This window comes from Anopheles stephensi, unplaced genomic scaffold (genome assembly GCF_013141755.1).
Source record: "Anopheles stephensi strain Indian unplaced genomic scaffold, UCI_ANSTEP_V1.0 ucontig254, whole genome shotgun sequence".
In the NCBI taxonomy this organism is placed as follows: domain Eukaryota; kingdom Metazoa; phylum Arthropoda; class Insecta; order Diptera; family Culicidae; genus Anopheles; species Anopheles stephensi.
In genome coordinates this window covers 7,501-17,500 of record NW_023405185.1, presented here as the reverse complement: position 1 = coordinate 17,500, position 10,000 = coordinate 7,501, and the positions used below count along the sequence as shown (strand labels likewise).

Here is a 10,000-nt window from a genome sequence, read left to right as displayed (position 1 = left end):
AGATACGAGCGCGTTGGGCCGCAAGTGTTACTCGACCCGAGCCAACCGGTGGAAGTCCCCGTGCAATTGGTGATAACCTTATATGCTGTGGTGGATACATCCGTTGGTTGATACTAGAGGTCGAACCGTGCGACTTGACGCGCGCTCGCTCTTCACCCATGCTCACATGTGTGTGTGTGTGTTTAGGTTTGTGTACCATACCTCGTATGTCTCTCTGTGTTAGCACTCTCACTTTCAGCGCCCACGGTCCCGACAAGGATGCGGATCCGAGCACGCCATGCTGCGACAGCCTACCCCCCTATGATGGGGTCAGGACGGTCAGTTTGGTTAGAGTGTTGAGATAACTTGGTAGGCACTCAAGGATGTGTGCATCGGTCGGGTTGAGTCGTCCGATGCGCCATATGCGTTCAACGTGTCGATGTTCATGTGTCCTGCAGTTCACATTCTGACGCGCATTTAGCTGCGGTCTTCATCGATCCATGAGCCGAGTGATCCCCTGCCTAGGGTTTAACGTACACACCGAACTAGTTGATGAATGGAACCGACGTCCATCCATCCATTATACACATACCAACACACAACTCTGGTTCCCTAGTACCACACTGCAGGCGCCCACGGCCCCGACGGTTGCGGAGCCGAGCACGCCAAAGTGCGACTGTCGATCACCCCTTTGTGACACGACAATCAGTCAGTGTATAAGGTACCCGGTACTGCCAAAGTGTGCGTCTTTACTGACCTGCGCCGAGTCAGTGGTATGTGTATCCCTTTGAAAGAGTTGCTTTCGCTCAACTCTACCAAGTGTGCTACACCATCTTGTGGTTGTAGCGTGCGCGTCAGCATGTGATGCCGACGATGCGTTTGGCAACCTCACTCCCGGACTTGTTTGATCGGTAATGATCCTTCCGCAGGTTCACCTACGGAAACCTTGTTACGACTTTTACTTCCTCTAAATCATCAAGTTCGGTCAACTTCGGCCGTGCCAACTGCAGCTCACGAAGGAACCGCGGAAGGTATGCCTCCAGAGACCTCACTAAATAATCCATCGGTAGTAGCGACGGGCGGTGTGTACAAAGGGCAGGGACGTAATCAGCGCTAGCTAATGACTAGCACTTACTAGAAATTCCAGGTTCATGGGGACCGTTGCAGTCCCCAATCCCAACTAAATGAGCATTTGGGTGATTTCCCGTTCCTCTCGGAATGGGGGCGCCTATTGGCGAGAACACGCTGCTGCCCACATTGTAGCACGCGTGCAGCCCAGAACATCTAAGGGCATCACGGACCTGTTATCGCTCACTCTCACCTTGCTAAACACAAGTTGTCCCGCTAAGCAGGGCAAACTAGTGCGACGACCGCCCGCGAAGGCGCCGCCGCCCCGTAACGTCAGGTGCGCCCGGAGGCACACTGCTGACAGCGTTCTAGTTAGCTTGTTTGAGTCGCGTTCGTTATCGGAATTAACCAGACAAATCATTCCACGAACTAAGAACGGCCATGCACCACTACCCTTAAATTTGAGAAAGAGCTCTTAATCTGTCTTACCTCGATAAGTTCGGACCTGGTAAGTTTTCCCGTGTTGAGTCAAATTAAGCCGCAAGCTCCACTTCTTTTTTTTTTTTTTATAGCCACGTGTTTATTTATTAAAAGTCAATATTTTGTTGCGGTAACATATATCATTTAACAATGTAACAGATACAAAACGCGCATGAACAAATATTGGGTCACAAATAATATATAAACAAACTCCATTGCCGGCGGCCTTCCCGGCGAGGGCGTAGCCACCGGCGGCAATGGCGTTCCTCTCTACATAAAGTGAGGGCCCGCGCCCCGCCTAACTTTTCGACTACACGACATTTAATAAAAATGACGGACACGAACATAACTCCTGAACACGAACGAAGCGGGCGTGCCCGCAATTCGCCATTTCTTCGGTTCCCTGATGCTTACTCTAACATTAAATGCATGAACGCACATGCACACAGTTAAACATACAGAAACAGTCTCCCTATCACGATTGGACGGACATCCGCACAAAACGTAGACGACAAATGACGCTTATAACACAAATGGAGTACTCGCACGCTATTGGTCGAGTACGAACGTACGCACAAAGCGGAGAACGCAAAATGCCGATCGTACCCGAACCGAGCGCACGCGCGCTCTCTCTCGCCCACCTGTGCGAGAACGAACGACCGCACAAAGCGGAGACGGCAAAATGCCGGTCTCGCCCGGTCGTTTCTCGCACGCTCTGTCACTGGCCGGTCGTTTCAGCCTAGACCGCTCCCACTAAGTGTTCATGGTAGCGATGGTGGCTTCGACGTCCGCCGACGTAAGAACACTATGGCGTTCCGCTCTCGTGGTTGGCCCATCGTCGGGCTTACTCCTCCTTTGGTTTCGACAGCGCATTCGGCCCGAACGCGATGGCGGCAATATACCGGCGCGTCGTTGGGCGCGGTATCCTATTGCCGCTGGTTCCGCCTTTGCCGACGACGAAGAAAGTATCGGCCGATGGCGGATCTCGTTCGGGCCGAAACGGGCGCTGCCTCTCCGGCACTCCGCACTATCGTCTTGGTCCTCTGCAGCCGTGCGCTGCAATGCGGTGCGGTCCTCCACACCGGATGCAGCTAACCGCACTGCTGCAGGTGGCCGCCCGATGGCCAGGTTCTCCGCATCGGATGCAGCAGTTGCTGCGGTCGGGTCCGACGCAGTTCGCCGCCAAATGCCCCCTCTCCAGGCACCGGAAGCAACGGCGCTTTGCCGCTTCCAGCATGGGGGCCTCCTCCAGCTGGCAAGAAGCGTAGTCGATGAGCAAGCGCTTCTTGCTCAAGATGGCTTCTGCCTCGACACGCGGTAGCCGTACGCGAGCCCGTTTCGTCGCGTCGGCCCTCTCCCACATCCGCAACGAGGCCACCGTTGGCTCCCTCGTGAGTGCCGCCCTCAGTGCTTCCCGGATGGTGTCCGCTTCGGTGAGGTTGTCAACATTCTTTAGAAGCACCTCCGCCATCTCGGTAAGGACCTTGGCAGACCCAAGCTCCCCCAGCGTAAATTGGATGCGGCGACACAACGCCTCGGCATCCACGTCACGTGCCAGCTCCATCCTGAGGTTACCTTTCGGGGTCCTCTTCCCGATGCGGATGTGCCTCTGATCCTCCTGCAGGGCCGGGCTCGTCCGGATGGGCCTGTAGATCTCCGCGAAGGAGACCCCCGGTGCCGGAACCACCAAGATCGCATCTGGTCGTCGGCGTCGGGCCCGTCGGTTCACCTGTGCAGGTCGTTGGCTCGGTGCGGCAGGTTGCGGCTGTTGCCGCTGCTGGGTTGCGGCTGAAGGCTGAGCCTTTTGCCGCTTCCCTACCACCTGCCATCCGGATACCAGGGCGTCCCGGTACGTTTGTTCCTGCTGCCGACTGGTTTCCGGTGCCGGAAGGTTCCGCGGCTGCAGGGGTTGGGGTCGCTGCCCATACCCGTCTCTCGTCTGTGCCTCGCATTGCAATTCCCGCCGCAGCTGCTCCTGCATCTCCAGCAGGCGATGCTGGGCAGGACCCAGCGACTGGCGTGCTTCGGCTCTCTCACGTTGCTTGGTGCGCCTGATCGTCCTGTTGCTGGGCCCGGATTTTGACTTGGTTGTCGCTTGGCTTCCCAAGCGCACGCCAGTCACTGAGTCCTCCAGCTGCTCGATTGTTCGCACGCCCGTGCGATAAATATTCAGCTCTTGGCGGAGTCTCGCGTTCTCCGCCTCGCTCTTCTCCCACAACACGGTCATCTCTTCCAGCTTCTGCAAGAGCTTCTCGAAGCGACTCGTGAAGTCCTCTGCAGGCGGTGATGGTTCCGCTTCCCGTTCCACGGCTTCGATTTCTTCTACCGACGGCGATGCGGCTGGCGCCAGCATCTCGGGAGATACCGATCTCCGTGGTGACGGTGTGGGGGCGGGGGCGGGGGCGGTCCTCTCTCGCGCTTCCGCATCCGCCTCTCCTGATGTCCCTGGCATTCCCCTCGGGGCTGGCGTGGGTGCTCCCGGTGCGCTGCACAGCGACGACAGCGTTCCCGGCGACAGGAGCGTCACCACTACTCGCGGCGACATCTTCATCTTCTTCGGTCTGACGGTTACGGTGGCCTCCGCATCCACCGACCCATCAGACCTGCTCTCCTCCTCTTGCATTTCTACCGCTGACCGGTTTTTTGCTGTGCTCAGCAGTCTCTAGGCTTCTGCGCCTAGCCGGTATGCGGTCCGCATTCGCCTATATCGCAAAAGCTCAGTGCGGAGCTTTTGTGGTTTGTGTCTGTGATCTGGCTTGTGCTAGTGCCCCATAGGTGGCGCTGGTGGCACTAAAGGGGAGAGCTCTCCCAGGACATCAACCGGAATGTCCGATCAGCTCTCCACTGTGCACTTGTCAGTCAATGTGCACGCAACACACCTCGCACGCACCAACCGACACTGACACACACTGCCCTTCTAAGTACAGGTGCCCTTAGCACGTGTTTTGCACCGTTGTTTTTTCACCGTTTTTTGGTGCTGTTTTAACACTGAATGTTTATTTTTTCCGTTAACGGAATGATTTCACAGCACTCTTTGCTCCTGTAATGTTTTTTCACCCAACCGCGGGTGCGGGCTCCCTTTCCAACGCACCGAAAGGGAGCGCTTCGCACGCACGCACTCACCTCACCACACACGCACTATTCCGGTCACACGCGCCGAAGCGCGACGCAATGTTTGTGTGCCGTTTTAACCAAATATTCACGGTTTTTCGCCGGGTCTTCACTCAGCTGGCGTACAAACTGGTCAACTACACACTTTGCACGCACGTTTCACTGCTTGGAAGATCGTTTTCACTCAAATAACTGTATTTTACCAGAAGCTCACGAAAGGCGTCCGCTCGCTTCGGTTGACAGTTCGCCTCTGCAAGCTCCACTTCTTGTGGTGCCCTTCCGTCAATTCCTTTAAGTTTCAACTTTGCAACCATACTTCCCCCGGAACCCGATTTTGGTTTCCCGGAAGCTACTGAGAGCACCGAATGTAGTAGCGTCTCCCAATTGCTGATTGGCATCGTTTACGGTTAGAACTAGGGCGGTATCTAATCGCCTTCGATCCTCTAACTTTCGTTCTTGATTAATGAAAGCATCCATGGCAAACGCTTTCGCTTCAGTTGGTCCTACGACGGTCTACGAATTTCACCTCTCGCGCCGTAATACCAATGCCCCCAACTACTTCTGTTAATCATTACCTCTGGGTCTATACAAAACCAACCAAAAGACTCAGACCGAGGTCATGTTCCATTATTCCATGCAAGATTATTCTCGGCCAACGCCAACCCTGGGCGGGTGTGGACGCTTTTGTACTAGCCTGCTTGAAGCACTCTAATTTGTTCAAGGTAAATGGGAGCTGCCCGGGCACCACGCACCGGCTCGGGACGTGCCCGACCGATCACGAGGTTGACGCCCAGGCACACCATTGTGAGTCGCAGCCGCGAGCTCGCGCACGAACGTATCCGGCGTGTGCCGGGCGCCCGCGGCGGTCGCGTGTCTGGACGGGGAATCAACTTCGAACGTTTTAACCGCAACAACTTTAATATACGCTAGTGGAGCTGGAATTACCGCGGCTGCTGGCACCAGACTTGCCCTCCACTTGATCCTTATTGAAGGATTTATGCTCAATTCATTCCAATTATGGACCATCGTTAGAGAGGTCCATATTGTTATTTCTCGTCACTACCTCCCCGTGCCGGGATTGGGTAATTTACGCGCCTGCTGCCTTCCTTGGATGTGGTAGCCATTTCTCAGGCTCCCTCTCCGGAATCGAACCCTGATTCCCCGTTACCCGTCGCAACCATGGTAGTCCTCTACACTACCATCAATAGTTGATAGGGCAGACATTTGCAAGATCTGTCGTCGGTCAAGCGACCATACGATCGGCATCCTTATCCAGACTTCAACTCAAGCCGCCCGGAGGCGATTGGTTTTACTAATAAGTGCACCAGTTCCACCGCCCGCAAGCGGACAGCGGTCCCGGCATGTTGCATGTATTAGCTCTGGCTTTTCCACAGTTATCCAAGTAACTGATGGGTGGATGATCTTGTGAATTATGGCTGTTGTACTGAGCCTTATGCGGTTTCACATTCATTTATGTTTGTACTTAGACATGCATGGCTTAACCTTTGAGACAAGCGTATATTACTGGTAGGATCAACCAGAATTCGTCTTCGTCAATTGCTTGTTCGATATTTTTTGTCTACCAGGGCACCAGTCCCCGCAGACTCTCTTTCTACGTTCATCAGGTGACACAATCTTTGTTGTGACCACTCTCATTGACCTGCGGCAGTACACCGACTCCACAGCGCCAATAACCACACGAGCAAAGGTTGTTCAGGAGGATGTCAGATTATCGATGTACATCGTACACCAACATTTGACGTACCGAGGCATTACACCCCGCACGCCCCCAACAGGACCAATCAAGGCTCGCATACGACCTGCGACTTACTGCGGCTCCCTGAAGGTCCCCGTAGGACGACCATCACCAGTTAAGGTGTAGTTGACTTGTCAGGGCACGGTAGTCCCCACAAGTCCCCGATTATTCGTGGATATCGTCCTACGATTGTTTCTGACTCCTTTTGCTCCCCGCAGGTCCCCGTAGGACGACCATCACCAGTTAAGGTGTAGTTGACTTGTCAGGGCACGGTAGTCCCCACAAGTCCCCGATTATTCGTGGATATCGTCCTACGAGTTTTTGTGACCCTTGGGTTCCCGGCAGGTCCCCGTAGGACAACCATCACCAGTTAAGGTGTAGTTGACTTGTCAGGGCACGGTGGTCCCCACAAGTCCCCGATTATTCGGAGATATTGTCCTACGAGTTTTTGTGACCCTTTTGTTCCCCGCAGGTCCCCGTAGGACGACCATCACCAGTTAAGGTGTAGTTGACTTGTCAGGGCACGGTAGTCCCCACAAGTCCCCGATTATTCGTGGATATCGTCCTACGAGTTTTTGTGACCCTTGGGTTCCCGAACTTTGCTACGATGGTTCTGCCTCCAGAGGAGACTTATGAACACTTCGTATCATTTCTTACACCGAACCATGGGATCGCGAGATTGCTCCCGGATCCCTAATCACCTTACACTTTCGTTTCGTTTCCGTACACTACGATGAGCTAATTCAATTTGTTTGTTCGTCTGGCGAACGTTTTATTGCGGAATTACCGCGGTACTTCCAGCCGGGTATGGCTGCCGTACGACCTACAGGATAGATCATCGAACCACTTTTCGTGCATATTGTCCGTCGAGGGTATCACCTCGATACCCCCAACAGACCTTTGGACACTTCCTCACTACTCCTTGGAGCAGCAATCAGGGAACCATATAGTAGGAACAGCCGAATATGGAACTCTTTTCGTACTTTGGACACCTCCTATAACTTGTATGGCGACTTCGGGGACCTTCATTTCGTTCTCAGTTGGTACCCCTATTTCGGTCTTTGGACACCTCGTCTTACCCGTATAACTCACTTTAGGTCCACTTATTTGCCTGATATCTCATCGTGAACCCGTTTTTCGTACACCGTACACACCTAGGAACACCACATATGCGTTTCCCTTTCGATCGTGAAGTTTTCAAATTTTTCGATTTTTGGTCCTAGAAATTCATGAACGGTGGGAGACCAAAATTTTTCATAAAAAAAAAATTTTCACCGTTTGACCATAAAAACCTTCTTTTCGTACATACCCCATCATTTCTTCACGTTTTAGGCCATTTCTGAAATTTTCGCTTCGATAGTGTGTCCCCTATAATACAAAATGAACATTTTGCATCTCCCACAAGTGGCCATTTTTTTCCGCCACTGAAGAACACGACCTCGGGAACTCGGACCTAGGACGTGGCCATGTAAGTCATAGGCCACCCCAACTTTTGCAAAATACTGTTTCTTTTCACTTTTCATGATCTAAGGCGCGTTCCGACGGCGTTTTGAACAAATTTATGAGAAAAAAAATTTTGACCCTCGGACCAAAATTTTTTCGTTCGGGGCCCCATGGCCTATGGCCAGTATGGGAACTCGGGATGCCGATATGACAAAATTTGTCAAAAAATCACTAAAAAGTCGCTATGGCCCATTATTTAGAGCTTGTTGAGACCTTTCTAAAACACCTTGGTTGACCCCTGTCCGATAAGTAGTTTTCGAGATATTCGAGAAAATGTGATTTTTTGGGACTTAGAAAATTTTTGACCCGTACCCTAAGAAAAAGTGATTTTTTCATAGGACAATTTTTTCTTCGCAAATACTGTTTGGTTTCACTTTTCATTATTAGAAACGCGTTCCGAAGCCATTTTCATCAAAATCTCGTGAAAAAAAAATTTCACCCCCGGACCAAAAGTTGGCCGTTCGGTGCCCTATGGCCTATGGCCAGTATGGGAACCAAGGATGCCGATATGCGAAAAAGTGTCAAAAAATCACTTGAAAGTCGCTATGGCTCATTAAATAGAGCTTGTTGAGACCTTTCTAAAACACCTTGGTTGACCCCTGTCCGATAAGTAGTTTTCGAGATATTCGAGAAAATGTGATTTTTTGGGACTTAGAACATTTTTGACCCGTACCCTAAGAAAAAGTGATTTTTTCATAGGACAATTTTTTCTTCGCAAATACTGTTTGGTTTCACTTTTCATTATTAGAAACGCGTTCCGAAGCCATTTTCATCAAAATCTCGTGAAAAAAAAATTTCACCCCCGGACCAAAAGTTGGCCGTTCGGTGCCCTATGGCCTATGGCCAGTATGGGAACCAAGGATGCCGATATGCGAAAAAGTGTCAAAAAATCACTTGAAAGTCGCTATGGCTCATTAAATAGAGCTTGTTGAGACCTTTCTAAAACACCTTGGTTGACCCCTGTCCGATAAGTAGTTTTCGAGATATTCGAGAAAATGTGATTTTTTGGGACTTAGAACATTTTTGACCCGTACCCTAAGAAAAAGTGATTTTTTCATAGGACAATTTTTTCTTCGCAAATACTGTTTGGTTTCACTTTTCATTATTAGAAACGCGTTCCGAAGCCATTTTCATCAAAATCTCGTGAAAAAAAAATTTCACCCCCGGACCAAAAGTTGGCCGTTCGGTGCCCTATGGCCTATGGCCAGTATGGGAACCAAGGATGCCGATATGCGAAAAAGTGTCAAAAAATCACTTGAAAGTCGCTATGGCTCATTAAATAGAGCTTGTAAAGACCTTTCTAAAACACCTTGGTTGACTCCTGTCCGATACGTAGTTTTCGAGATATTCGAGAATATGTGATTTTTTGGGACTTAGAAAATTTTCGACCATGACATATATGAAAAGTGAATTTTTCATAGGACCAAAAAGTTTGTCCAAATAGGGTTTTGGTTCACTTTTTATGATCAGATAAGTGATCCGATGCTATTTTCATGATCATTAGAGGGATTTCACGCTGTGACCAAAAATTTTCATACTTCATACTTGTCCCCGTGCCGTATATGGGAGGACCGGGGGAACATGTCTTCGTAAGTCGTGATGTTCAGTGACGGATTTCTGGGACTTAGAAAAAAAATGTGCTCTCAGGCACATTATATGTTCCATACACACATTATTTTCATTCTTCATACTTGTCCCGGTGCCGTATATGGGAGGACCGGGGGAACATGTCTTCGTAAGTCGTGATGTTCAGTGACGGATTTCTGGGACTTAGAAAAAAAATGTGCTCTCAGGCACATTATATGTTCCATACACACATGATTTTCATTCTTCATACTTGTCCCCGTGCCGTATATGGGAGGACCGGGGGAAGATGTGTTTGTAAGTCGTGATGTTCAGTGACGGATTTCTGGGACTTAGAAAAATAAATGTACCCTTAGGCACATTATTTGTATCAATAATTGTATCCCCAGCCTTTCATGGGGAACTTTTCCGTATTCCCGGACTTGTACATTTTTCGGGTTCCACCTCCCGACAATGTATCTCTACTGTGCATTACGTACCTGATAACGCACGGCACCCATTGGGTGACTCCACTTAACC

The 10,000-nt window shown here is 50.8% G+C and overlaps 1 non-coding gene across 1 annotated transcript; it reads right to left on the bottom strand.

Moving 5' to 3' along the window:
* Positions 1–350: 350 nt before the first annotated feature.
* LOC118516255 lies at positions 351–508 on the bottom strand. The gene has a single exon (XR_004907803.1). It is a non-coding gene; the product is annotated as a 5.8S ribosomal RNA (ribosomal RNA).
* Between the last annotated feature and the right edge of the window lie 9,492 nt (positions 509–10,000).